We start from the raw sequence: 27,997 nt of genomic DNA on the forward strand, positions 1-27,997 counted from the left end.
TGAAAAAGCCACGCACGGGGAGGGAGCGAGAGCCAATTCCAACGCTGGAACTTTTCCATGCAGGCGGGGGTTTCACTCAGAGGGTGAGGCGGCCAGCCTGATATCCTGGTCGGCGTGCACGGAGAGTGGGCAAGAGGTTCCTCCGAGTGCCTCAGGAGTGGGCGCCCGTGTTATCCCACAGAGGGGCAGAGTCAGGGGCCTCTGTGTGGGCCGAAAGAGGAATCTTGGGCCGCCCCAGTGCCCTGAAAAAGCCGCACATGGGGAGGGAGCGAGACTCAATTCCAATGCTGGAACTTTTCCCTGCGGGTGGGGGTTTCACTCAGAGGGTGGGACTGCCGGCCTGATATCCTGGTCTGTGCACAGAGAGTGAGCGAGAGTTTCCTCCAAGCGCCCCAGGAGTGGGTGCCCACCCGTGTTACCGGACAGAGGGGCAGAGCCAGAGGTCTCTGAGTGGGCAGAAGCCCCGCCTGATTATGCTAGCAGCTCTGACTGACTGAGCCTTACCCAGAGCCCTGTGCTGAGTGGGAATAGAGTGGGGAGTTGCCAGCTCTTTGAGCCTCTTACTATCCAGGCAGAGACAGCAGCAACCCCATAGCTGGATTATCAGGCTACTAATTGAGGAAGGAAAGACTAAGAGAGAGGCTCCAGGAACACGGACTTTCTCACTGTCAGAGCCTGCAAATGCTAATGAGCCTCGACTGCCAACAAGACTGAAGCACAATACATGACATCGCCATAGAGACTTATCAACTGCAAACCTCTACCTGAGCGTGCCAAAGGGGCAGAACCCGGGGTACAGAGTCACTGACCAGGAAGAGGGAGAGAAAAGAAAAAGCAAGAAGATAACCTCTCAAAATCAAGAATAATCCACAGACTTTATAACCTATCCCATTTTATTATATTTGTTCGTTTGTTTCTCTTATCTTCATTCTTGATTTTTTTTTTTCCTCCTCCAATTTGGTCGTTTAACTCTCTGCTGGTCTTACTCTCTCCTCTCCTTGAACTACACTACCCATAAGTGTTACATCTCCCATTATCTTTTCTTTCCTCTTCCTTTCTCTCTCTGAGGGTTGCACTCCAAAACCCTTAACTCTCTCTCTCTCCTCTTTTTTCTTTTTTCTTCTTTTAGTGGCTCCCTCTATTTTTTCTCTCTCTCTCTCTTTCTTTTCTCCCTCTATATTAGTTTCTTCCTTTCTCCTTTACATCTCCTCTCATTCAAACCTCAATAACGAACAGATTACCTTATCTGGGACTCAAATTTATGTTTGTGGCATTTTGGGGGGTTTTTACTTCACCTTTTAAACTCACTAGCAGTGCTCCCATCCCTGACTCTCCATTTTATCTAGTTCTTATTCCACTAAATACAATAGTAACTTTTTAATTTGTCCCCCCATTTTCCTGTTTCCCTCTTATTCCTCTCATCATAACTCTTAGTCAACCAACACCTAAAAGCAAATCATTTTATTCTTGACGGTGGCCTTTTTAGCCTGGTACCATGCCTCTTGCAAGGGCTGGGGGGGGGTAATTGTTTTTTGGAACTTCTACTTCCAAAAGGAATGGATAGAACATAAACATCACTTGTTTCTCTTCACAACTTATTCAAAAATCTTATTCATGTGTTAAACTTATTATTATTATTTTTTTTTTGTATTTTTCAGAAGCTGGAAACGGAGAGAGACAGTCAGACAGACTCCCGCATGCGCCTGACTGGGATCCACCCGGCACGCCCACCAGGGGCGATGCTCTGCCCACCAGGGGGCGATGCTCTGCCCCTCCGGGGGGTCGAGCCATCCCCAGTGCCCGGGCCATCTTTGCTCCAAATGGAGCCTCAGCTGCGGGAGGGGAAGAGAGAGACAGAGAGGAAGGGGGGGGGGGGGGTTGGAGAAGCAAATGGGTGCTTCTCCTATGTGCCCTGGCCGGGAATCGAACCCAGGACCCCCGCATGCCAGGCCGACGCTCTACCGCTGAGCCAACCGGCCAGGGCCTTAAACTTATTTTTATATTAAACTTTAATGCCTTTATTTTTTCACCAACATTAATGCTGTAAATGATCTCTACAACACATATGTTTCTCTCACTAGAAGAGAAGCTTGCTGAAGGTAGGAACTATCTTAGTACTGTTCTTCCCAACACCTAGAATGGAACCTGACACTAATAGAGGTTCGATGAATTAATAAACTGAGGTAAAAAATGCCTTTTCAAAATTTAAAAGTGATACTTAAAAAAGTTTATTCCAAAAGACTTTCAAGTTTTATCTGATGTTCTTAAAGTCTAGAACTCCAGAGTTTTTACACGATAATTTTATAAATATCAACTTTTTTTTTCTTTAACACTGATGGGTCTTAAAAACTCAGGCTGCATTTCTAAAGCAGGACACATCTCCCTTGAATCAGTTCAGTTGTTCTTGCTGATCCATCTCCAACTTCACTTCATCTGTCCCAGAATTTTTCTCTGAAAGTCACTACTCCCTGGTTGTGTATTAAAGAGAGCAAAGTTTTCTATTTCATTGCCAGATTCCTGATGATGCCCAACACATTAGAGAGTTGGCCATACACAGTACACTGAGCAAATTTAATTTGGGAATAACCTATTATTATGTCAAATTTCTCTCCAGAACTGTAATGAACCAGACTGTAAAGAAGCCCAGTATAGCATAAATAGTTGTTTCCCCATGTTGAGTACATTATACTTACGATGTGTTGTAATTGCAAAGAATCTGGGATTTCAAGTCAGAAGGACCTCATTGCTTTGAATCCTAGCTTTGCTACTTACCAGCTTGAAGTCTTCAACAAATTATATAAATATCTCATTTGTACACTGGAGAGAAGATAAAACTCCCTTTTGGGGTTGTCAGATTCAAATCAAACTAACAGAAATTTTATCAAGTGCTTACTATAAACAAGAACCCAATATCTTCAAATGGTTTCTCTCTATACTCAAATTTTCTGATTTATTTTCTAAAACTGTTAAATAAGATTTCTAGATAAACATGGTGGATTGAACATAAACATTTTATTTATGGCTTCCCTTTTCCCCCACCAAATTCCACTAAGCTGAAAGGCAAGTGAGAAAAAAAGATATAGCATTTAACAATATGAATGAATCTTGAAAGCACAAAGCCAAACACAAAAGGCTACATACTATATGATTCCATTGATATGAAATCCATTTACAGAAAAGACAAAGCTATAAGGACAGAAAGCAGTATAATAGTTAAGGTGACCAACTTTTTTACAATGAAAAGGAGGACACAAATACATAGAAGAAAACAATATCGTAAAAAAACCCAAACATTTTATTCATTGCAACAATAATACACTATGATATGATAAATACATAATAAAACATTTGTAATATTTTACATTGTAATTATGCTTACATGCCTAATTTTTAATAATAATTGTAAGAAAAAAGTACTCATTTAAATACAAATACAGTACATCACATCACATCACACGCAATGGATCGACTCAGCATCTATCGAATATGGACATTTACAGATTAGTCTTCCAATATCAAAAAGGAGGACACGTAGGAGGACACTTTTCGAGGGAGGATGAAACTTACAAAAGAAGGACTGTCCTCCCTGAAGGAGGATGATTGGCCACCTTAACAATAGTTAACAGGGGCAGGGCCGGGGGGAGAGGTGATCGACTTAAGCTTTTCTTCCCCTTATCTTCAATACTGAGATCTGCAAATGGCATTCTGAAGGCCAAGTCCCTCAGCTGTCCTGCACAAACATAGAAGTGCCAGAACAGGCTCCTTCAATACAATCAGCATTCCAAGGCCACTGATACTTTTCCTGACACTTTTTACTAGGATGCTCTTGATAAAGACAGAGCCCATTTAGTTGGGTAAGTTGTGGCAAGCTTTGTTAAAATGTAATCACATTGCTTTACAGTTAAGACTTTCCATTAATGTATACATTAAAATTAACTTTGTATTTAGAGCCTCAATACCTTTTGAGTCAGAGGTACCTCTGGGTGTGTCTAAATCAAAGTTCATAGAGGTGAGTCTAGAGAATAAAATGAGGTAAGAGTGTAGCACAGTCAAGGTTATGTGTCCTTAGAATCTGAAAGCTAGCCCTAGAGTTTCCCACCTCAGAACCAGTGCTGAGTTAATGGCTGAGGTAAAGATCCAGGTTCTGCTGGCAGCAAATGGCTAAGAAAGAGACACTGGTTATCTCCTGAGGGTTCACAGACAAACGCATAATCAGCCCGTAAATCGTTTTCCTCATGTACTGAGGTAAACCAAAGTGTGCTCCCCATAAAATCTTTAATATTTCTATTTTATTTCCTTTCCAGGCATGCTTTCAATATTAATTTTTTTCCCTTATTTTACTGGGTACAAATTTGTGGGAAAACACCCCACATCCCTTCTGTGATGGTCCCATCCCACTCTATGATTTCCAACTTTCATTTGATGAATTTTTCCACAAAGCCCTTTTTCACTTGCCCACCATAAGAGCAAGTAGATTCATTAGTGAGAGTGGGTTTTGAAATGGGGCATCCATTCAACCTCACTAGGTTAACATGAATTGAGCAACAAAATTTAAAATATGAAACTGACTCATTAAATACCTATGAGGAATCACAGAGCTCTTATTCCTAACCCACTCAATGGTTTTCTCATATTCACTGAAATGACAATGAGATTAGAATGGCTCACCAATTGTACCAATGACTTAGACGTTAACCTTGGATAATTCAGGTTTTGGAATTAATGGCTTTTTCCTTTAGCCTACATATACCTAATCCCATGAGACAGAATTAAAGATATGATTGGCTATGTTCACAGAGAAGCTCAAAGAAAAGTCCACTACTTAACCCAGTAAATTCAGATTCCATTCTGGTTTATTCTCTTATTTGCTCTCTCCTTACTCACACAATCTAGGTAGAATGAAAATTTTAGTCTTTACTATAAAATTTCTCAATAGCTCGCATTTAGTTTTAGAGTCAAAGTGATAAAATAAAAAATGTATTTAGGTACCCTTAAATAGGCCTACCATGTTATTGGCTTTATTTCAAACCTTTTCTTGACATGGCATTATAATTTAATTAAGGGAAGGTGCTACAAAAAGGAAAGTTGAGAACTAAATTGCTGGCTAGGGATGGGAAATTGAGAGGCAAGTGGTACCCTCGGCTTCCTGTTTTTCTGACTTGGAACTGTTTTAGGTCATTTTCCCTGGCTAATCCGGGCCCTCCAGTCTTTTTTAATTTTTCCACTCCTGGACTCTCATTACCCTTTCACCCAGAGTCACAACACTACACAATTCTAGGGGGCCTCACTTCCACTTACAACTTTGCTTTTATTATTTCTCTCTTAAACAAGTCCAGTAAATCTAAGAATCAAAACTATTTCCAGGCCCTGGCCGGTTGGCTCAGTGGTAGAGCATCGGCCTGGCGTGAGGGGGACCCGGGTTCGATTCCCGGCCAGGGCACATAGGAGAAGCGCCCATTTGCTTCTCCACCCCCCCCCCTCCTTCCTCTCTGTCTCTCTCTTCCCCTCCCGCAGCCAAGGCTCCATTGGAGCAAAGATGGCCCGGGCGCTGGGGACGGCTCCTTGGCCTCTGCCCCAGGTGCTAGAGTGGCTCTGGTCACGGCAGAGCGAAGCCCTGGAGGGGCAGAGCATCGCCCCCTGGTGGGGCAGAGCATCGTCCCCTGGTGGGCAGAGCATCGCCCCCTGGTGGGCGTGCTGGGTGGATCCCGGTCGGGCGCATGCGGGAGTCTGTCTGACTGTCTCTCCCCGTTTCCAGCTTCAGAAAAATACAAAAAAAAAAAATACTATTTCCAACAAGATCAACTGATGTTAACTGGTTGTTTCATTTTAGGGAATTACAACCAAGTACTCTAACCACACAAAATATCTAGGGTAGTTCCCCCAATTCACTCACTGTTATGGTCTAAAATGTTTGTATTGCCCCAAAATTCATATGTTGTTGAAATCTTAACCCCCGAAGGTAATGGTATTAGTAGGTGAGGCCTTTGAGAGGTCTTTATATCATAAGGATGGCATACCTGTATATGGGATTAGTGCCCTTGTAAAAGAAGCTCTGGAGAGATCCCTTGTCCTTCCACTATGTGAGAATACAACCAAGAGGGCCTCATCCAACCTGACATCCTGATCCCAGACTTCTAGATTCCAGAACTGTGTGCAATAAATTTCTGTTGTTTGTAAGGTGCCTAGTCAGTGGTATTTTGCTATAGCAGCCCAAATGGGCAAAGACACTCACTCAGTAAGCATGCACTGAGCCTGTGCTAGACATTGTGTAACAATGCTGTGGATGATAGAATAGAGACAGTAGACAGTCCTAAGCTCAAGGAGTATATAACAGATAGTCAAATAAACAGTAACTACAATGCAAAACAGAATTAAGTAAATCTTTAGTGTGACTGGTGGTGGTGCAATAGATAAAGAATTGACCTTGGATACTGAGGTCCCAGGTTCAAAATCCCAAGGTTGTTGGCTTGAGAGAGGGCTCATTCAACTTGAGTGCAGGGTTGCCAGCTTGAGTGTGAGATCATTAACATGATCCCATGGTCATTGACTTGAGCCCAAATGTTGCTGGCTTGAGCCCAGGGTCGCTGGCTTGAGCAAGGGGTCACTGGCTCAGCTGGAGCCCCCCAGTCAAGGCACATATGAGAAGCAATCAATGAACAAGGAAAATGCCACAGCTACAAGTTGATCCTTCTTATCTCTTTCCCTTCCTCTTTCTCTCACAAATCAATTTTTAAAAAAACTTAAAAAACAAGTAAATAAAACCAAGCACAGGACCATGTACAGCAGCACAGGTTATCCACCCACTCCACTGACTTGATCACCAGCTTTAACTTTAGTGATAATCCACCTAGTTTCTACCCCTGGATATGAGTAAAGCAGTTCTCACATTCAAGTGTGAATGTCTGTCACCAATTTCCCCCCAGGATTTATCCCATCCCCACCCTTTTGCTTTCTCTCTGCTTCGCTAATAATGGTAACTAGAAGAGAGCCCTTCTTGGAGAAGTGCTAAGTCCTTCACCTGTTCTCACAATGCCATTCTTCTGTTCATTGAAAGTTCAGGCTCTCTCTTTCCTCAGTCTTTTGTATTTCAAATCCCCCTCTTCATAAAGTCTTCACTAGTAGGAGGTAAGATAAATTCTCAATCACATCCATTATTTAATCTTAAATGGATGCATTATTTGGGCTGCTATTTATGCAGAGTGTAAGTATCGCTGCTATGGCAGCTGCTAACTGATGGTGACTGAGGGCCAAGGGACTGTGCTGGGCACTTACAGTCCTAAAAACTGGTAAGTGGACAGCCCCATTGCTCTCTGATTTCCTTGTTCTATATAGTTTTGTCCTATTCCTCAGTCTATTATCATTTTCCCCAAAAGAAAAGCAAAGAAAGGAAGGGAAAAAGAAACCCCATTTAGGTCAGATAATTTTGTTACCTGTTAAGAAAAAAACTATTACTGACTTAAAAAAAAGATTTAAAACAATCACTCAATTACAGTTCCTATATTATCTGCACATTTATTATCCCTGACCCTCAATGGATATATTGACCATTAGGTTATGTATATCCATAAGTTGGCTATGTTAAGCAATAAAATCATGGTGGGAAAACACAATGCCCTTTTGAGATGGATTATTAGTACAACACACACATATAGCCTTAATTCTTAATAGAGAAAACTGAAACAGATCATTTACTATATCTGTGAATTCTACTCAACCAATTGATATGTGTAGTATGATAAGCCTTGAGCTTCATGTGATATTAAAAAGGTGCAAGTTTTTATAGGAGTGTCCTGTTGTTGCTGAGGGCCTTCAGACAAGACCCTCTTGTGGCCTGAACCTGTATTTGGTCCAGCGTGCGAAGTGGGGTTAATTTGCTGAGACTTCACCAAGTTCAGAACAGCAGCAAATCTAAAATCAGATACTCTCCACTGTTCAGAACGAAACTCTTTGGATCAGGTTACTCCTATTTGCCTTAGCTGAACAGGAATTACAGTTCAGTCTACTAACAATGTTCAAAGTACTATATGTGTAGCTAAAATTTGGCACATAGTTTGTGTTTTTTATCCATTTTACCTTTTAATTTTTGATTTGAGAAGACTGTGTACCACTATCCTGTGAATATGAGAAGGAGGTAGGTTTTTCTTTTTACATGAAGAAGACATATCTAGAACCTCCGGACATGTTGCCTCTTGAGCCACAGCTTAACAGCATTAGCGAAAGCAGTTCAGCCAGAGGGGAACTCAACAGCAGCTGGGTCAGTCTGATCATTTACACTGGGGAAAGCCCTTGGAATTCAGAGGCACACTGCCCAGCTGGAGAGGCAAATCTAATCTCCGCTAATGATGTTCCTCCCTCCTTTCCTATCAGGGCTGGGCTTTTTACACACACGCACATAATTATATATGCACACTTGGTGGCCAGTGAAGCCAAACAACACAGCACCCAGGGTTAAATTACACAGGAAGACTTCTAGGCGTCATCTGGCCTCTATATCCTGTCTAATAAATGCTATCCAGGGCTCACATTGTGGAGCTGTTAAAGATCTTAAGAGTTCAAAAACACAAAACACACCTCCATACTAAAATTCAAAAATAATAATATAATGGTTTTATTTGAGACTGACTATGATAAGCTTGATTTCTTGAATTGATTTCAATAAACAAATACATATTAGGAGACAGATACATGGACTTTGTCCTAAAAAAGGAAAAATGCTCATAGTAAAAAAAAAAAAAGCACACAGTACAATAGGTAAATAAGTGAAGGGAAAATAGAAATAAAATGTCAAAAACAAAACAGAAAACCCAAGGTAAAAACCAGAAGACAAAAATAATTTATATGTTATCAACTACAAAGGATGGTTCACAAATTTGGACCAGAACTTTGAGTGGCTGAAAAGACATAATTAATTATTCAAGATAGATAAAAACATATCAGTTGTCCAGGAGAAGCAGTGTTTACTCATACCAAAGCCTGGTCTTCTGCCAATCCACACAGAATGGTAAAATAGCCTCTACAACACACTCACAGCAAATCCAGTCACATCTCTCCCAGGAATTTTAAAGTACCTCTCCATACAGGAACACCCCCAAAATAGTCCAGAAAAGAAACAGTGGCAGTAAGAGATTCAAAGTAAAATCATAGTTCTTTGCAAATCTGATCGAATCCAGAAGGGTGTGGACTGCATCTCCTTCAGGAAATCTTCCTTGACCTTTGTTTATCACACCCAAGCTTTCAAAAACAACTTAAGTAGCTAAGAATGAAAGTTCTATTGGCAGGAACCTGGCATGCAAGTATTGAGGGTTTTTATGTAAGAGGTAGATCCATAAGCTTTAACAACCAACCAAGAAGAAGAAAGATCTGACACCCTCCTGTAAAAATTTTCCTTTGAAAATTCAGTAACCTGCCTGGCCTGGGGCAGCGCAGTGGATAAAGTGTCCACCTGGAATGCCAAGGTCGCCAGTTCGAAACCCTGGGCTTGCCTGGTCAAGGCATATATGGAAGTTGATGCTTCCTGCTCCCCCCCCCCTTCTCTCTCTTTCCTCTCTAAAATGAATAAATAAAATCTTAAAAGAAATAAGAATAAAAAGAAAGCTCAGTATTCTGACCAGACTTTGTGCCTCAAAAACTCATTTCCACACAGAGGGTATACCAAAAAAAATAAGCCTGATCATGTGGTTGTTTATATTTTATTATAACACATAATGTTCTTTGCATTCAGATGAAATCTAACTTTTTTTTTCAATGTTTTCATAAGTATTTTTATACAGAGCCCTTTGCAAATAGCATAAATTATTTTAAAAAGAGAGAAGCAATTGCATAGTTAATACCTCTGCCACTTCACTAAAGTAAATAGGGAGTGGTGGGGCAGTCAGTCACCATCTGGGCTGTAAATGATAATCCTGCTGCATGGTAATGGGCGCAGGGCTGATCCCTGGAGCTCCCCCAGGAGAGCGTATCCATCAGTGCAGCGGTCCATGGAAGGGGCGGAGAAACAGGGCCGCTCTGAGTCCAAACAGGGGGCTCCGCAGTCAGATTCTCAAAACTCTCAGGCACCGCCCTTCTCCCCCAACCCTGCCTCATCCAAAGCCCCACAGCAAAATTCTGAATTCAGGAAATTTTAGGGAAAATTGGCACACTTTAAATATAGGAAATTAGAGGGGACTTGATTTGAGAAGCTCTGGCAAAACAAACAAACAATAGGTTCGGAGCTCCTTCATCTATTTTTAATGTTTTGAAAAGTAAAAGGTGACATTACTTACCATCTAGTGAAAACTGAGAAGTTAACCTAGCAAGAAGCTATGCGATTTGGCGTGCACGGACTTGTATAAAACTGCACAGCCCCAAACAGTGCCCTACGGGCGGATTCCTCTCCTTGCCTCTCACTGCAAGCTAAGGGCTTAGCTGCTTTGGACTACTTCCTTTAAATATGATCATCGTAAAGCAGGCATAACCAGGTAAAAAGAAGAAAGAAGACAGAAATGATCCTAATAAGAAGGAGAAAGATGCAGAAAATCAAGTTCATAGAAATAATCAGAAAATTACAAACTGTGACAAAAATTAAGGTATTTTTTGAGGTCTTACATTAAGCCATAATGGGTACCTGGATTATTCTTAGCAAGAGAATACAACTTAGAAAAGCTAAAACAACTGTTTTTTGTTTTGTTTTTGATATTACTGTTTAATGCCTTAGCTTAGACACATTTCACAGATACTCAAAAACTTTTATTGACGTCCGTTCTCACAACAGCCATCTAAAAAAGGCACTCGTCAGACGTGCTACCTAAATGACAAGACTACAACTAGAAACTCCCATTTCTGTGAGGAAGGTGGTCGCTTATCAGGTATTTTCTATTCAGCTCATTCACTGATTCAGCAAATGCTTCATCAGTCTCATAGCGCTGGTTCTGGGTTAAGCAATAAGGATGATGCCAAGATGAACAAGACAGGGGCCCCTTGCTCTGGCGGAGCTCACCTGTTAAAGGAGAAACATACAAATAAATGATTACTATGTAGGATCAGAAGCTCTCTGGGGGAGATGGGTACACACTTCTGAAGTCTATGGAAGAGGAAATTGCTGTCCAGGATAACCAGGAAAGAGGTCTAAGGAAGAGAAAGACCCTGCACGGATGCAAAGAAGTGTGAAAGAAACCACGTGGTTATCTGGGAAAGGGGGAAATGTCAGCAGGGCTGGTAGGAGGTGATAAGGGCTGTAAGAGATTGGGCTAGACAGGTAGATTAGAGGACTTTCTTTTCCCCTACAGGCAGAGAAGTATGGAGAGGTTAAGGGAAGTGGCACGTTAGATTTGAAAGATGATTCTGTTTAAGGGTGGAAGATGGATGGAGGATAGAAAAAAAGCTACTGTGTAAAGAATCTGAGAGATAGAAGACGGAATTGATGGGCCGTAGTGGCTGCCTGGGCATGATGATGAGGGAGTTTCCCTGTGGTGATGAGGAGCTGCTACCACCAGTGAGTGGCAGCAGGGACGCGAGGAGTGGGGCGGGGCTCCCAGTTTCTCGGGCACTCCATCAGGCCAGGCAGTTGGAGACGGAATAAGGAAGTAGCTAAACTGAAACTGGGACAAAGGACTACATATTGTTGGGGCAACAAATATGAGGGAAAAATTTCACATAATTAGTTTACTCACATCAGGAAAGTTATCAATTTTATGGACTCACTTTATTAGGTTGATGATCAGTATTATTCTTTTCAGAAGGGTTATTTTGTCATTTTTCCTTTGTGTCTTTGATAACCCTCCTGAATCAAACACTGAGCTCCTTCCCTCCCCTATCCCACACATTTCATACACACGTGAATAATCTCCTTCCTATTCTTCCCTCGACCCAATGGTTTTCCTGTCTTTAAAACCCACCGTCTTTCCAGGAGCCAATGTTTGATTCTCCTCAAAAAATCAGTCATGGTAAAAGGATGCAACAGTGTGCACAAATAACAAACTAATTTTACCATTTAAAGCCACATCCATATTCCCATCAGCTATTTACACCTTTATTTTGTTTCATTTCTTTATTTAAAATTTAAGTCTTCTGAATAGAACACTTTACTCCTGAGTTCTAACATCATCTACAATTAGAACTGTCAAATGTGGGCACTGCTGTTTCAAGAACCTTTCAGAGCAGCCATTTCCATGAATATCAGTGTATATTTGCATTGACCCTGAGAGCGTAGGGCCCCAGAGAAAATGATTCTGAGTCTACAGATCTGCAAGGACAAAAAGGAGGATTGTACAGGCATAAGAAGGAAGTTAAGGCTGTAATTCAGTTACCCTTTCTGAGTGCCTGCTGTATGCTAGGTGCTGTACAGTGCTTCTTAGAAGCTACGTGGGAATATAAAGGTGTGAAGACAGCAGACTCTCTATCTTTTAGAATGCCTTACATATTTCATACTTAAAGAAACAAAGTTCCTGTTTCTTAAAACACAAGTCTAATAGGGGAGATAGCCACAAACAGAAATGAAGACAGGCCATGATACATGCTTATTCTAGAGGTACATAGATTAATAAATAGATAATAACAACTGAAGCTTTCTGCTTTTGGGGAATGAGTCTGATCATCTGTCTTTACAAGGATATGAGGTCAAAAGTTTGAAATTTAGAGTGAAAATGTCTTTCTTACTGGTGCATCTGATGAGCCTGAAATAAATATTTTTACATCTACAACTAAAAAGATATTAAGGCTAGCCCATTGGATCACAGGCTCAAAGGGGCTGCCAGGTCCTCCTTTTAAAGCTCTTGGTTATTTCTCGGAAGAGATAACATTGCTTGTCAGCTCTCTATAGCACACCACTTCCAATGGCCCTCCCTCCACCCTAATCTGTCCATATACCTCAAATCCCTCTCAGTCTCTCAGCGTCTCCCATCAGAGCCAATCAGTGTCTGTCCTCCTTTTCACACACCCCCCCCCCCACAGGGCAAGGGGTGACCCTACAGCTTCCAGCAAGTCATTCCACAGGACAAAGTCTGCACATTTCCTCTAGGTGCAGTCCTTCCAGACGGAAGGCACAGACCAGGCGACCTTTCAAAGTCCCCCTGGCATATGGCAGGCTCTGCTCCTGTCTCCCCCACATTGCCACTGATGGGCCTGGACCAAAGCCTGACAGGAATATTAAAAAGCCTCTGGCTCCAGTCCACTCAGCAACCCTTATGTCAGGCAGAAAAATGTGTTTTTGTGTCTTTTTTGGCCCTATGACTTCTAAGACAAAGATACTATAAGAATCAGACTGATGACTCAATGTTTATGACTTCAGTCACTTTGCAGTTTAATGATTTGGAAATAAGCTACTAGGGGTCAGGAGTCCCAGCTGTGCCATAAATTAGTAGTTTGGCCTTGGGCAAGTCACCTAACCTCTTTGGGCCTCAATTTTGTCATCTACAAACTGAAGGAAATGAACTAATGGTCTCTAAGACCCCTTTTAATGATTAAAAAACATTCTGTGAATCTAAGGAGTCAGCACAATCTAACAATGGAAAAGAGTATCTCAAAACTGATTAGCATTCCCATTACTGAAAATGCTCAATCTATCAGAGAAATTGTAAGACTCCTAGATGATTGAACCAAATGACCTCTCCTATGTCTTTCAATTCTCTCATTGTACACATTAGTTTTGGAGACCATAAAACAAATAGAGAAAAATATTAATTTAACAGTAAAAGGGGCAGAGAGGGGAATGCCATCTTCTAGATACGTAAATGTTTGCTGTTACATTAACAGAGCAATCACAGGTATAGCCAGTCACTGTGTAGCTAATAGGGACTGTTTGTCTTGGGCCAGGTTGCTAGGTGGTGTAAATAACTCTACAAACACAACACCCAGCAATGAAAAGGTCTAAATGCCTTTAGTCACAAATACAGCATATAGGCTTTCATCACATTAAGCCTTCTGATTGCCAGTCAGAAAAGCTAAGAGAAGGAAGAATATCATGACCGGCTCTCATTAGTTTGGGGGCACACAGACACTTCCTTTAGGGTTGTGCTCCACTATCCTGTGTGCTTATGACTTATATGAGGAGAGTGCGAAGAATAACAATAATCACTGTGTTCTCTTACAGTTTCATACTGGGTTTCCAAAGTAGCTGCATATACAGGGTTAAGCAAAAGTAAGTTTACAGTTGCATGGAAAATAATACAATAATTAATAAATAATACAAGAATAAACTTTGTGTTTCGTGTACTCACAAATGTAAACCTACTTTTGCCCCACCCTGTATTTTAATCTCATTTGACCCTCATAATGGCCATGGGAAGTTGGCTAAGCAGGTACTATTAACCCTTCTCTGAAGAAATATTGAGCTCTACCACGGTTTAGTAACATTTCTCTTCCTCAACAATGGGAAGCTGATCTAATCCTTATTATACCATTTTAAACTTCCTCAAATGCTTTTGTCACAAGAGGTCTGATAGGTATATCTTTCCATTTATGACTTCAGGATATTTGCATATATTCAGGAAATGTCAGAGGAAAATAATTTAGTTATGGACTTCCAGGAAATACTTCTAAAAAGTATTTTTAAAACAATCTTGAATTGTGACGGTATTTTGAAAAGCTGAATTAGAAATAGATGTTAAATTAGAAATGCCTGTTGCATCTGAGAAATAATAAATGGGACCTAAAAAACTAGAACAAACCAAACCCAATTTAAGTTGTAATCCAGCAATGTGATTCTGGAAACATTTCCAGGTAAAGCCTGGAAATACCGGAACGCAAGAGAAAAGTCAGAATACTAGGAAGAGAGAGAGAAAAACAAAGTACTTGAAATAAGTGGTACACATATCAAGAAATAAAAATATTTCTACCAAAATTATATTGGAAAAACTAAATTTAGATGGATCAAGACTTAAGCAAAGGAACTAAGTACTAAATATAGCCATGTTCAAATAAAGGCAGGTTTTGGTATAAAGTAAGTGCCTTAAAAGAAAAAATGCCAGTATCTGTTAAAACATTGATTTTTTAAATGCTTATCTATTTTAAATACTTTATCTCAATTAATCTTTATACCTTCATCGAGGTTAATATTATCATTTTATAGATGAGAAAAAAAACTGAGGGTCAGAGAGGTTAAATAACTTGTTCAAGTTTACTAGGTTAGTAGATAGCTTGTCAGGCCCATCTGATTCCAAACTAGGTCCTTTTAAAAAGTTACGTCTTAGAAAAAGCTTATCTAAATTTTGCAGTTATATTTTAGTTACTAAAAACATAAGAAATTTTAAAAATACCTTTTCATCTTTCTTAATAATTGGTAGACTGAAAATTCCATGAGATGTTGTAGTGTAATCACTCATCCTGGTGACAGGAGTTTTAGTATCAGAAAAATTGAGTATGAATCCTAGAAGCTTTACTTAAGCCAGTGGTTCTCAAACTTTTTGAAGTCAGGACACATTTAAAATCCTACAAATAATTGTAGGTGCACTATATACAAACTGCTGAGGAATACGTTATAATAATTAAGTAAAATATTAAAGAAAAAATATAAAGTCCAAGGGTGCTTTTATGGTAATTAAATGAAATAAATACAATAAAATTAAATATATTCTGAAATTAAATAACATTTTTTATGTTACATTTTTTGAGTTATGCTTTTTAGAATTCGTAAAAAAGAGGGGTTAAAAAATAGAAAAACAACAAAAAGTTATCTTTTTATATATCTAGACACATTCTTAGTAGGATTTAGTAAATTCGGCAGGTCCCAGCATGAATGTGTTAAGCTTTTTCATTCTTGTGTTTATGAGAAACATGAGCCTGATGTGTCCTAGCTATTTCTTCAATGTTTGGGCATATATTTGAAAGGCAAACTTCATTTCCTCATCAATACATTAAAGAATTCCTCTCTTTTTACTCTTAATTGTGTTGAGTGCAGAAAACCCCCACCATACATATCATCTTAACTTTACACCAAACAAAGGATAGAAGAAACTTGCCTCCAGTCTTTCTAGGGAACATGGGTAGTGTAAACAATCCAGCACCACAGCTTAACAGCCTTTTGCAACCTAATCAGGCAAGTGAGGTGGGGGGTTGGGCGGACTGTCAGCTTACAGCCAATTCCCCACACCTCTGTTCCCCCAAAATCTAAACTCCAAAACCCTGTTGGTTTTTTGATCCCCAATAGGCACATATTTCTCTGGAATACCATAGGGCGCACCTGGAAATCTTCTAGGGTGCACTAGTGTGCCCTGGCGCACACTTTGAGAACCATTGACTTAAGCAGCTGTATGATCTGGGGCAAGCTCGTGAACTCTTTTAGGCCATAATCCAATATATTAGTTTTCATTGTGAAATCTAATTACCGGATCTTATGCTAGGTATCCAAGGGATAGAAAGATAAACAGGACATGGTTCTCGATCCTCAGTGTTATTTTCATTAAATCAATTTAGTTCAATCAAAAACACATTATGCATATTTTTGAGGTCATATTATTGAATTTATCACATCATGACTTAAGTCTCATTTTCTCTGCTATATGGTTAGAATCCAGGAGTGTCCAGGCTTCAACCTCTTAGCATCCAGAGTGATCAGAGGGGTGCTCTCAAGTTGTACGACACTATTCCTTCTCCATCACAGCCGGTCCCCACTTTGGCCCTGCTTGTGCTCCAGCATCAACTGTCCTGCCAGGTCTCAGCAGCAGTGCTGGGCCCTCCCACTTAGTGGCTACAAGTAGTCACCAATGTAATACTGCTCCCTGCCTGCTCTCATAACTTCATCTAACTCAACATTCTTTTTTTTTTTTTTTGTATTTTTCTGAAGCTGGAAACGGGGAGAGACAGTCAGATAGACTCCCGCATGCGCCCGACCGGGATCCACCCGGCATGCCCACCAGGGGCGATGCTCTGCCCACCAGGGGGCGATGCTCTGCCACTCTAGCGCCTGGGGCAGAGGCCAAGGAGCCATCCCCAGCACCCGGGCCATCTTTGCTCCAATGGAGCCTTGGCTGCGGGAGGGGAAGAGGGAGACAGAGAGGAAGGAGGGGGGGGTGGAGAAGCAAATGGGCGCTTCTCCTATGTGCCCTGGCCCGGAATCGAACCCGGGTCCCCCGCACGCCAGGCTGACGCTCTACCGCTGAGCCAACCGGCCAGGGCCCTAACTCAACATTCTTAATCAACATCATTCTTTAAGCTTTTATGCCAGGCAAGTAGGTGTTAGGCACCAGTGCACAGAGGGACACAGGATAAATGAAGAGTCCTAACACTGACACTATAAATCAAGAGGACTACTGGGAATAATTCTTCAAACTTTGTAGTCAGCTAATCCCACCTTTCATCACATTCCTGTTCTCCTCTGCTACTGCCATAATATAAGCATCTCTGGTTTATAGTCCCAACCCTGTACTTCTCTGTGCATTATCTTCCCTGAACCTGTTTCTTACTATGCTTCTCTTTCAAATTACCGAAGACATAACAGGCAGAAAAAAATTGCTGAGTATCCAAGTCTACTTCACCATTCCTAGTTTATGTGAGGCTGTCCTTGTTTTGGAGATATTCGTACCTCTGAAAATGGTAGCACACTAGTAATGCAACTGAGTCTTGTCCATGGAAATGAAAATGAATTGTATGTGGTGAAATGCAATTGATTATTAATGCCCTCTGGATACTAATCAGTTTGCCCCTAATTGCACATTCATTTCAGCATCACCCTAGTGCCTACATATATGTGTGTTCTCTGAATTTTTCTTACACATTCTACCAGTTCCCTCATTAATTAGTGACTTAAATAAAATCTTTGACACAATCAATTTGTGTGTATGAATCATTATTTTACCCTTTAAAAAGTATCCTTTAAATTCCTGAATATCTCTTAAGTGGTGCACAACTCTCCATTGCAATGGGCCTTCCTGTGGTCATCATCATCTCTGCTTAGATTATTTTAACAATCCCCTAATTTTATCCTTATCTCTAGTCTCTCCATCTTATTCCACTCTCTCCATAGCCTTAGTGCTTTTCTTAGCATGTAATCCTGAACATACTACTCAACTTTATAAAATCTGCTCCTAGAATAAAGACCGACCCTCTTGACATGCTTTGCTTCTCTAGCGTCATGTTTGTTTGATACCAGCCCTACAATTCAATCATATTCTTCACCCCCTTCACTCTCTGCTCTCACTCTCGCCTTTGGAATTTAGCACTTGCAGTCTTCTTTGCATGCCACACACTCTGTACAGTTCTTCCCACCCAATTCTTGCTTGTTATTCAGGGTTCATGTCTTGAATCACTTCCTTAAGGAAGCCTTCCTAGATCCCTTAAGTCTGTGTTAGATGCTCTACTTATGTTCTCCTCTAGCTGCCTGTATTCTTTCACCTTCCTCAACCCGCCCACCGCTAAGAGCACATATCACTATATTATAATTGCTCTGTAACTATCTACTCTCCTGGTCTGTAAATTCTGTGAGGGCAGTGCCATGACGAGGTTGTTCACTGCGATGTCTCCAGTGCCTAGCCCAGTGCCGAGCGTACTCTAGTCATTCGAGAACATATTCTGAAAGCTCAGTTCTCTGCACGGTCCCATAATAATAATAACTTTTTGGTACAAATCCTTCTCAAGGACCATGATCCACAGGAGCCATCTCCTCACATCCCTCACCCAAAAACCACAGGTTATGATCAAATAGAAATGTACTTGTTTCTTTTGGCTTTTATTTTATAGAGTCAAATATTCAACTGATCTGCATTTTAAATTGTGAACAGTTCCATAAAATGGCCATTCCTAGAAAGAAGGTTTTGTTTTCCTTTCTCTGATGGGGGAAAGGAGCTGGGAGCAGAAAAAGCATGAGAAAGGGAACAGAAAGCAGAGTCTGGCAGTATTCAGCCTGGCTGCTAGCGTTGCCCAGCCATTCCTTTTTTTTTCTTTCAATCTCCTACTAAATTCTTCTTTTCCAGAGAACATCATGACTCTTAGGATAAATGTTGAAAATAATATCTTTGTAAGCCCTGGTCAGTTAGCTCAGCTAGTTAAGAGCATCATCCAGAAACACCAAGGTTGCGGGTTCAAGCCTTGGTCAGGATACATACAGGAAGCAACCAATGAACACACAACTAAGTGGAACAACAAATAAATGCTCTCCCCTCCTCACCTTTCCCTCTCTGTCTTCCTAAAATCAATCAATTTAAAAAAAAGAAAAAGATAGCAGTTTTGTAATAAGACATAGAATAGTACTTACAGGTTTATGTTACTTTCTTTAAATTTATAGTATTTTACATTCTTTTTTTTTATTAACTGATATTTCCTTAGGTCTTGTGTCCATGATTTATTCTTTTTCTTTTTTTAAGCGAGAGAGAGGGGGGGGAGGGAGAGAGGGACAGCCAGGGACAGACAGACAGGAAGAGAGAGAGATGAGAAGCATCAATTCTTTGTTGTGGTTCCTCAGTTGTTCATTAACTGCTTTCTCATATGTGCCTTGACTGGGGGGTTACATCTGAGCCAGTGACCCCTTGCTCAAGCCATTGACCCTGGGCTTCAAGCCAGCAACCTTTGGGCTCAAGCCAGCACCCATGGGGTCATGTCTATGATCCTAAACTCAAGCAAGGGACCCCTCACTCAAGTCAGATGAGCCTGCGCTTAAGCTGGTGAACCTGGGTCCTCAGCATCCCGGGCTGATGCTCCATCCACTGCACCACCTCCTGGTCAGGTCCATGATTTATTCTTAACAAACAAAACTCTGGCTTGATTATTCAGCCTTTAAAAAGGGAGGAGATTCCAATACATCACATATGCATGAGCTTTGAAAACATTATGCTAAGTGAAATAAGCCATCACAAAAGGACAACCATTGAATAATTTCACTAATATGAAGTACTTAGAGTAGTCAAATTCATAGAGACAGAAAGTAGAATGTTAACTGTCAGTGACTGGGGGGAGGGGGAGGGGACATCATTCTTTAATGAGTAGAGCAATTCAGTTTGGGAAAAAAGTTCTAGAGATGTGCCTGACCTGTGGTGGCACAGTGGGATAAAGCGTCGACCTGGAACACTGAGGTCGCCGGTTCGAAACCTTGGGCTTGCCTGGTCAAGGCACATATGGGAGTTGATGCTTCCTGCTCCTCCCCCTTCTCTCTTTCTCTGTCTCTCTCTCTCACTCCTCTCTCTCTAAAAAAACAATAAAAAAAAAGTTCTAGAGATAGATGATGATGATGATTGCACAGCAATATAAGTGTATGTAATGCTACTGAACTGTACACTTAAACATGGTTAAAATTGTAAATTGTATGTTATGTATATTTTATCACAATAAAAACATGGGGCAATCTTGTTTCTTAGCCTTGAAACTGCATTAACTGGCAGCCCTTGGAACCCTGGACAGACTGGTATATATAGGGCAGTGCCGTTCATGCAATTAAAAAATCTGAATGTAAAGTGGTTTAGAAGCAGCTTATTGGTTAAAACTGAAGGCTGAAAACATTCCCAAGAATAAAATCCTGTTCTATATTTAGTAGCCATGAAGTGTTCTCTCAAGATCATTTACAAGAACTCCTATTCTTGCATATCCCTTAAGAAAAATGTCTTCTCTATGAAATCTTCCTTAGTTCCCAAGTAGGAGAGTAGTACAGCAGCATAGAAAAGGGTTCGAACCCTGGATCCAGAGTATCTGAAACTAAATGTGGCTCCACTTTGAGGAACTAGCCCTTTGTGCTTTGATGTTATCTGGAAGTTAGGAAAAATAATAATAGCACTTTCCTCATAGAGTTGTTGTGAAGTTTAAGTATATATTGTATTTCTCATGTATAAGACGCACCCTTTTCCAAAAAATTTGGGGTCTAAAAAATGGGTGCGTCTTATAAAGTGGTTGTAGTTTTTTTACTTGCATTTCCCGCCTTTTCGCACTTGTTTTTACTCTCACTGTTGAAGACAGCGATTCGTCATCTGACACAGATGAGAACAAGCTAAGTGATGGGAATTTTGACAGTGATGAGGAGTTGTATGAATTTTATGATTAATGAAACTTGAGTTCAATTACTTTATGTAATACTTTTTTTTTTTTCAAATTTCGGGCCCCAAAATTAAGGTGCATCATACATTGGAGCATCTTATACATGGGAGCATCTTATACATGGGGAAATACAGTAAATCACTATGAATAGTGTCTGGCACAATAATAAATGTTATACGTAAGCATAATATAGATGTTAGCTATTCTTTCTCTTCTTCATACTCACATTCAATGCAGTGGTGCTGATAGTGTGCTCTGGGCACTCCTGGGGATCCCTGAGAACTTTTCGGGGGTCTGTAAGGTCAGAACTATTTTCATAATAAGATGTTGTGGGGAAAAAGAAACCCTCATTCATTGCTCATAGGAATGTAAACTGGTACAACTACTATGGGAAATGGTATGGATGTTCCTCAAAAACTTAAGATTAGGATGAACATATGACCCAGGAACCCCTTTTCTGGGTACTGCCCTCAGATTTTGAAAACATTTATTCACAAAGATATATGCACCACTGTGTTCACTGCAGCATTATTCATGATGGCCAAGACATGGAAACAACCAAAGTGTCCTTTGATAGAGGATTGGATAAAGAAGATGTGGTACATATATACAATGGAAGAAGATGTATATATGTACCACATATATAGAAATAATGACATTTACAACAACATGGATGGACCTTGAGAACATTATACTGTGTGAAATAAGTAAATCAGAAAGAGCTAAAAACTGCATGAGTTCACACATATGTGGGAATAAAACTGAAACTCATAGACACAGATAACAGTATGGTGGTTACCAGAGGGAAGAGGGGTAAGTGGGGTAGTAATGAGGGCCAAATATATGGAGACAAAAGGTGATTTGAATTTGGGTGGTGGGCACATAATACAATACGCAGATCATGTATCAGAAATGTACACTTGAAACGTATATAATCTTATTAACCAATGTCATCCTAATACATATAAAAAATCCTCTTAAAAAATAAAGACATTATTTTATTTTTTTATTGACACTCCCTTACAAGTATACAGTGAAATTTCTCAGTGGTTACTATAAGCCATTCGATACAACAGCAGATAAAAGCAGAAATGGAGATGAAGACCTAGCTATCATCTAATGCAGTGGTCCCCAACCTTTTTTGGGCCGTAGACCAGTTTAATGTCAGAAAATATTTTCACGGACCAGCCTGTAGGGTGGGACGGATAAATGTATCACATGATAGAGACAAGCGTCAAGAGTGAGTCTTAGATGGATGGAACAGAGGGAATCTGGTCATTTTTTAAAAATAAAACATCATTTAGACTTAAATATAAATAAAACGGAAATAATGTAAGTTATTTATTCTTTCTCTGCGGACCGGTACCAAATGGCCCATGGACCGGTACTGGTCTGCGGCCCGGGGGTTGGGGACCACTGATCTAATGTATTATATCAGAAACTAGAGAAACATGCAAAAATCTCTTCTCTAATACTAGTTTCCTCACAATATTTGGAGGTATGGGAGCTACAGTTATTTTTCATTAATAAAATTTCTTTATGATAATATGCAATGGTTTTTATTTAAAAAATAGTATTTAAATTTTTTCTCAGTTTTAATTTCAACTATGGTAAATGTAAACGATATAACCCATATAAACAAAAGTCCTTTGTAGTCCTCAATAATTTTTTGATATTGAGATCAAGGAGTTTGAGAACCACAGTTCTATTATATGATAATATAGTATATATATCAATCTCTATAAGTTGACTGGGAATGTTTATGGACAGGAATACCTCTTTTTAATTCCTCAGTCATCAACTGACAGCCTTTTTTTTTCACACAGTAGACAGTCAATAAAGGGAATGAAGCCAAATATAGTAGCAACTACGACTTATTCAGGGAGTAGTACTGTATATGTTATGCACTGTGCTTAGCCCTTCATTGAACACTCACTAGGTCCTAGAGTTATCCCTGTGATATAATTGCGGGAAACTTAGAGACATTAAATAACTTACACAAGGCATAGGTAGTTGATAAACAGAAATGCCAGGATTCAACCATCACCTGCCTAATTTTAGAAGCCAAGTTCTCAACAATGTCAAAAGAGTGGGAAAATGTCAAAATGAGAGAAGCTATGATTAGGCAAGACAAATTAATTACAAGCATGATTCCAGTAGTATCTATCAAGTACCTGGTTTACCTTTGCTAGAGGTGTGTAATCTGGATTTCACGCTGGATTTTTTTCCAATGTGTAACACTGGATATTCACAGTGTGACTGGGAACAATTTTTATTTGCTTTAACACAGCATACTTTCTTATACTAATGTTAGTAAGTCCTTCCTAATATGGTCAGCTCCTTAACCAGAAAGTACTGCCTCTGTCACTCGTGAAGGTGAAAATATGGCCCCTCTTACTACCTAATGCCTCTGAAATAACTAGTAAGACAAATTTTGCTAGGCCTAAGCAAAGTCCTTCCCACCTCCACTTCCTAAGCAGGGACAGGCAGGAACTCTGGAAGCAGAACTTCAGGACAGGAGCACAGAAGAAATGCAGCCAGGGCATGGATACAATGCCAAATAACTAGGAAGACAAGTTTTAACATGTGACATTATAAAAGCAATATGGCAATATTATAAAAATTTGAGAAATAGATAAAAAATAATTCTATCACCCTAACTCAAAAAATTTTAGTGTACTTCAATAAATTTTAAACATAACTAATTGTCCTCTACTTGAAACTTTGTCTCTTGTTTCTTTTCTCTTAATCACTACAGCAAACATTTTTTTCATATGATTGCATAATTTCATCAGTATCATTTTATCATTTTTAAATGATAGCATATATTATATCAATTGGCTATTAATTATAATTAATTCTTATTATTTGTGATAGTTGTGTTGTATAAAGTCAACACAAACACTGACCTAGTGAATACCAAACCACTGCTCCTAGGGGAAATACAGGATTAGCTGGTCACAACATTTTTGTCAACTGACAACCTTGCTTTATTTGTGCTTCTGTTTAAAGAAACTTTACTTACTATACATTGTTGATTTATCAACACTGAACTTATGGCCAACAGCACAATAAAATCATGCTTAAACAAAGCCTAGTTTCTCCATAAGGCACATCATAGCCTTCTGACACTCAGGAATTAGTCAGCACTATCGTTGTTTTTTTGTTTGTTTTTTTAGGAAAGGAGAGAGAGAGAAAGGGAGACAGAAAGAGGGACAAACAAGAAGGGAGAGAGATCAGAAGCATCAACTTGTAGTTTCGGCATCTTAGTTGTTCATAGATTGCTTCTCATATATGCCTTGACCAGGGGGCTCCTGCTGAGCCAGTGACCCTGCGCTCAAGCCATCGACCCTGTGCTCAAGCCAGATGAGCCTGTGCTCAAAAGGTGATCTCAGGGTCTGGAACCTGGGTCCTCAGCATCCCAGGCCAATGCTGTAGCTTTATCCACTGCACCACCACCTGGTCAGGCTGGTTGAGGCTATTTTAAAAAGCAACATCTCCAACAAAAAGCACAATCATGCAAAAAACAGGGCACTGAATCAACTTCTGAAAGGTCACCCCTTTACAGTATTAGCATTGAAACAAGAAGGCAGAACTGTTGCCTTCCCCCATCTCAGCTGGGTGCATACACTTTAGGTAACTCGAGTTTTTCACTGCTCTACGCATGTCTGTGAATGACCGTAAAGTGTTACAAGTATTGATTTGGGGGTTAAAAATAAATTTTATTGAATAGGTGAATTCACAAATACTAAATTTGCACGTAATGACTATCAACTGCATTTCCTGATTATTGAAGAGTTAGGCTATTTCTTTTTTTTCTATTAACAGAATGCTGTGATTAATATTTTAATTCACAAAACTTCTTCTTCCTGTAGAAGTATTTCCTCATGAACTACTGAGGTAGTTATAATTTTGATAGAGCCTATTTATTGCAGTAGTTCTTGGAGTAGCTTGTGCCAATCCTTTGGATTCTTTTTTTTAATATAAATAAATTTTTATTAATTTTAATGGGGTGACATTAGTAAATCAAGGTACATATATTCAAAGAAAACATGTCCAGGTTATCTTGTCCTTCAATTATGCTGCATACCCATCACCCAAAGTAAGATTGTCCTCCGTCACCTTCTATTTAGTTTTCTTTGTGCCCCTCCCCCTCCCCTTCCCCTCTCCCTCCTTCCTTCCCCCTCCATAACCACCACACTCTTGTCCATGTCTCTTAGTCTCGTTTTTATGTCCCATCAATGTATGGAATCATGCAGTTCTCGTTTTTTTCTGATTTACTTAGTTCACTCCGTATAATGTTATCAAGATCCCACCATTTTGTTGTAAATGATCCAATGTCATCATTTCTTATGGTTGAGTAGCATACCCTAGTGTATATGTGCCACATCTTCTTTATCCAGTCTTCTATTTTTTTTACAGTGATTAAAGCCTTTAAGCAAACTCTTGGTCAATACAACAACAATCCATAAAAGAGTAGTGTCCTTAACATGTTCACCAACACCATTCCAGATCCCTGAAAATGCAACCCAACCCCCAGTTCAGTCCGTTAGGAGCTGTCACTTTGAATTCTTGCTACTTGCAAATTGGGGTCCATGGACCAGTAGTAGCATCGTGTCACCTGGAAGCGAATTAGATGCTGACAACATTACCCAGAATCTGGTTTTTAATAAAATCCTCAAATGATTCCTATGCACATTAAAAGTCTGAGAAGCGCTACTGTAAGTCAAGTATTCTCAAACATCAGTATGCATCAGCTTCACCTGCAGCTTGTTAAAACAGATGCCTAGGCCCTCAGAATTTCTGGGGGTTGGCCTGAGAACCTGCATTTATAACAAGTCTCCTGGTGAGGCTGATGTCCATGGTCCCGGGACCACACTAGGAGAAGCACTGTGTAAGCTGGTCCATGGGTAAGTCTGTTGCAGGATTCAGGTTTTTAAACTGCTAATGCTTTTTTTTTTTTGGTAGAAGAAAGAGAAGAAAATAATTGGTTTATAGCTCATCAAAAGAAAGCATCTCAGCGGTAGAGCGTCGGCCTGGCGTGCAGAGGTCCCGGGTTCGATTCCCGGCCAGGGCACACAGGAGAAGCACCCATCTGCTTCTCCACCCCCCTCTCCTTCCTCTCTGTCTCTCTCTTCCCCACCCGCAGCCGAGGCTCCATTGGAGCAAAGATGGCCCGGGCGCTGGGGATGGCTCCTTGGCCTCTGCCCCAGGTGCTAGAGCAGCTCTGGTTGCAACAGAGCGACGCCCCGGAGGGGCAGAGCATCGCCCCCTGGTGGGCAGAGCGTGGCCCCTGGTGGGCGTGCCGGGTGGATCCCGGTTGGGCGCATGCGGGAGTCTGTCTGACTGTCTCTCCCTGTTTCCAGCTTCAGAAAAATACAAAAAAAAAAAAAAGAAAGCATCAGCGAATAGGGCCAGGTTTTGTGGAGGTGGGTTAGCCAGCCAGAATGGTCCGACTGATTAGACCCTGTCATGGCTGGTGGAGAACGGCCAATATGGATGGGTCAACTGAAAAACAAAAATATAGTTTAAAAAATTATTTCCTCTCTTATTATTTAGGAACATTCTATCAAATAATCTATTAAAGTATCTGAAAAAATTCTTATTGAGTAGTTTTTCATAAAGATGTTATATTTTATGAATTACATACAGAAATAAGATAATCTGAAGAATCTGCTTCATAAAATTTGTCAAAGAAATGTTTTTTTTTTCTTTTTTGGTTTTCTGTGACAATGTACAGCAATAAAGGACTAGGTCTCAAAACAAGGCTCCCAACCTTAGTTTCCTGGTCTTTGGTCTTTGACTGCGGCTACTCAGGAATAAACCAGAGATTTCTCATAGAAGATGAAAGCCTCCAGACTAAGTTTTCTCACCCTGAATCTCCAAGCCCAGGACACAGTCCATTCCAATGCATAACTACTCTCCAGAGTAAATACATTTCTGAGTACAGGTCATATGCAGTTCAGGTAAAGCACAACTATGGTTCATATCGATCACGAGCCTGGCAAACTATTTTCATAGTAATGACATTATTTTCTTTTTGACCTGAATAGGTACTCCTTTGCAGTGACCCCTTTTCCTTGCCCTACAGGCCCTTTCGCTCGGCATTAATAATGAGGTTATCTTGGTCATTTCTCTTTATTTTCCAGACTTGGTCCAAAGCTTTTAGAATCTGGTTGGCTTGCTGTTCTTTGTTTTTAAAACTATTCCATGGTCTTTCAAATAGGTAGCAGAAAAAAGAGAGAAGTATTTATAAAACAATCCATGGCAAAGGCACTTTGATTCTAACAAAAGCCACTATCAAAGGTACAAAATTCAGTTAAGGGAAATCCGCATCAACGTAGACAACTTTGATCAGAGGAGAGCAGGTGACAGGAGTGAGTTCTGTCTCAGTGTGTGTGGGCAGAGCCCCGTTTGGAGAAAAGATCACTACAGAAAACATAACGGATTATGTAATTGTTTTTTTCTTCTCACAAAAATCTACTCTGGTCTCCAAGTCTCTGAGAATATTTAAGGATGAGATTAGAGCCTAGGTTTGAAAATTAACATAAGCAGTACAAAGCAAATGTTCAGTTATTTTTGCTTAGACAAACAGATGGAAGAAATTCTGTTCAAACATGGCCAGAAATAGGAGGGGGGAGCTGAGGAGAAGGGAGGGAAAACCTGGCAAAGCAGTACAATGTCTTTTCACACTGGCTCTTGACCCCTAGCAGCTGCAGTCTCAGGTGGGTATTTCCCAGGAGTTTCTACGTTTGGCAAAGGTTTTAAATGAGCCTGTAATTTACACCTAGAAAACAGTGACTAGAAATATCCAAAGGTATGCTGCATCTGTTTCTCCTTAGTGTACATATGTATTTGAATTTATTATATGACAGGAAATAACTGGTGAGTAATTAGTAAAATGCTTAATCTCACTTTCCTCAAAAGACTATTTTCCCTGGGAAAAGTGGTCATGGCTTTGTATTCTGGTGGGCTTGATCTCAGGAGTCTCAATTATACACGCCTGCAGATAGCCTAATGTGTCCCATTAAAGGCAGGCGGGCCAGCTACTAGAAATGCAGGCTCAGTG

The 27,997-nt window shown here is 40.3% G+C and overlaps 1 protein-coding gene across 6 annotated transcripts in view; it reads right to left on the minus strand.

The window, feature by feature from the left end:
- Positions 1-27,997, minus strand: part of MAP3K13 (mitogen-activated protein kinase kinase kinase 13) — a 175,499-nt gene that overhangs the window by 57,164 nt on the left and 90,338 nt on the right. The window contains exon 1 of one of the 6 annotated variants that reach the window (XM_066348054.1): positions 23,392-23,450. The exons of the other annotated variants lie outside the window; for them this stretch is intronic. The gene's annotated coding sequence lies outside the window, so the exon portion shown is untranslated. Of the gene's footprint in view, positions 1-23,391; positions 23,451-27,997 lie in introns of those variants that run through there. 6 annotated transcript variants of the gene reach the window in all.

The sequence above is a fragment of the Saccopteryx leptura genome, chromosome 8, assembly GCF_036850995.1.
Source record: "Saccopteryx leptura isolate mSacLep1 chromosome 8, mSacLep1_pri_phased_curated, whole genome shotgun sequence".
In the NCBI taxonomy this organism is placed as follows: Eukaryota; Metazoa; Chordata; class Mammalia; order Chiroptera; family Emballonuridae; genus Saccopteryx; species Saccopteryx leptura.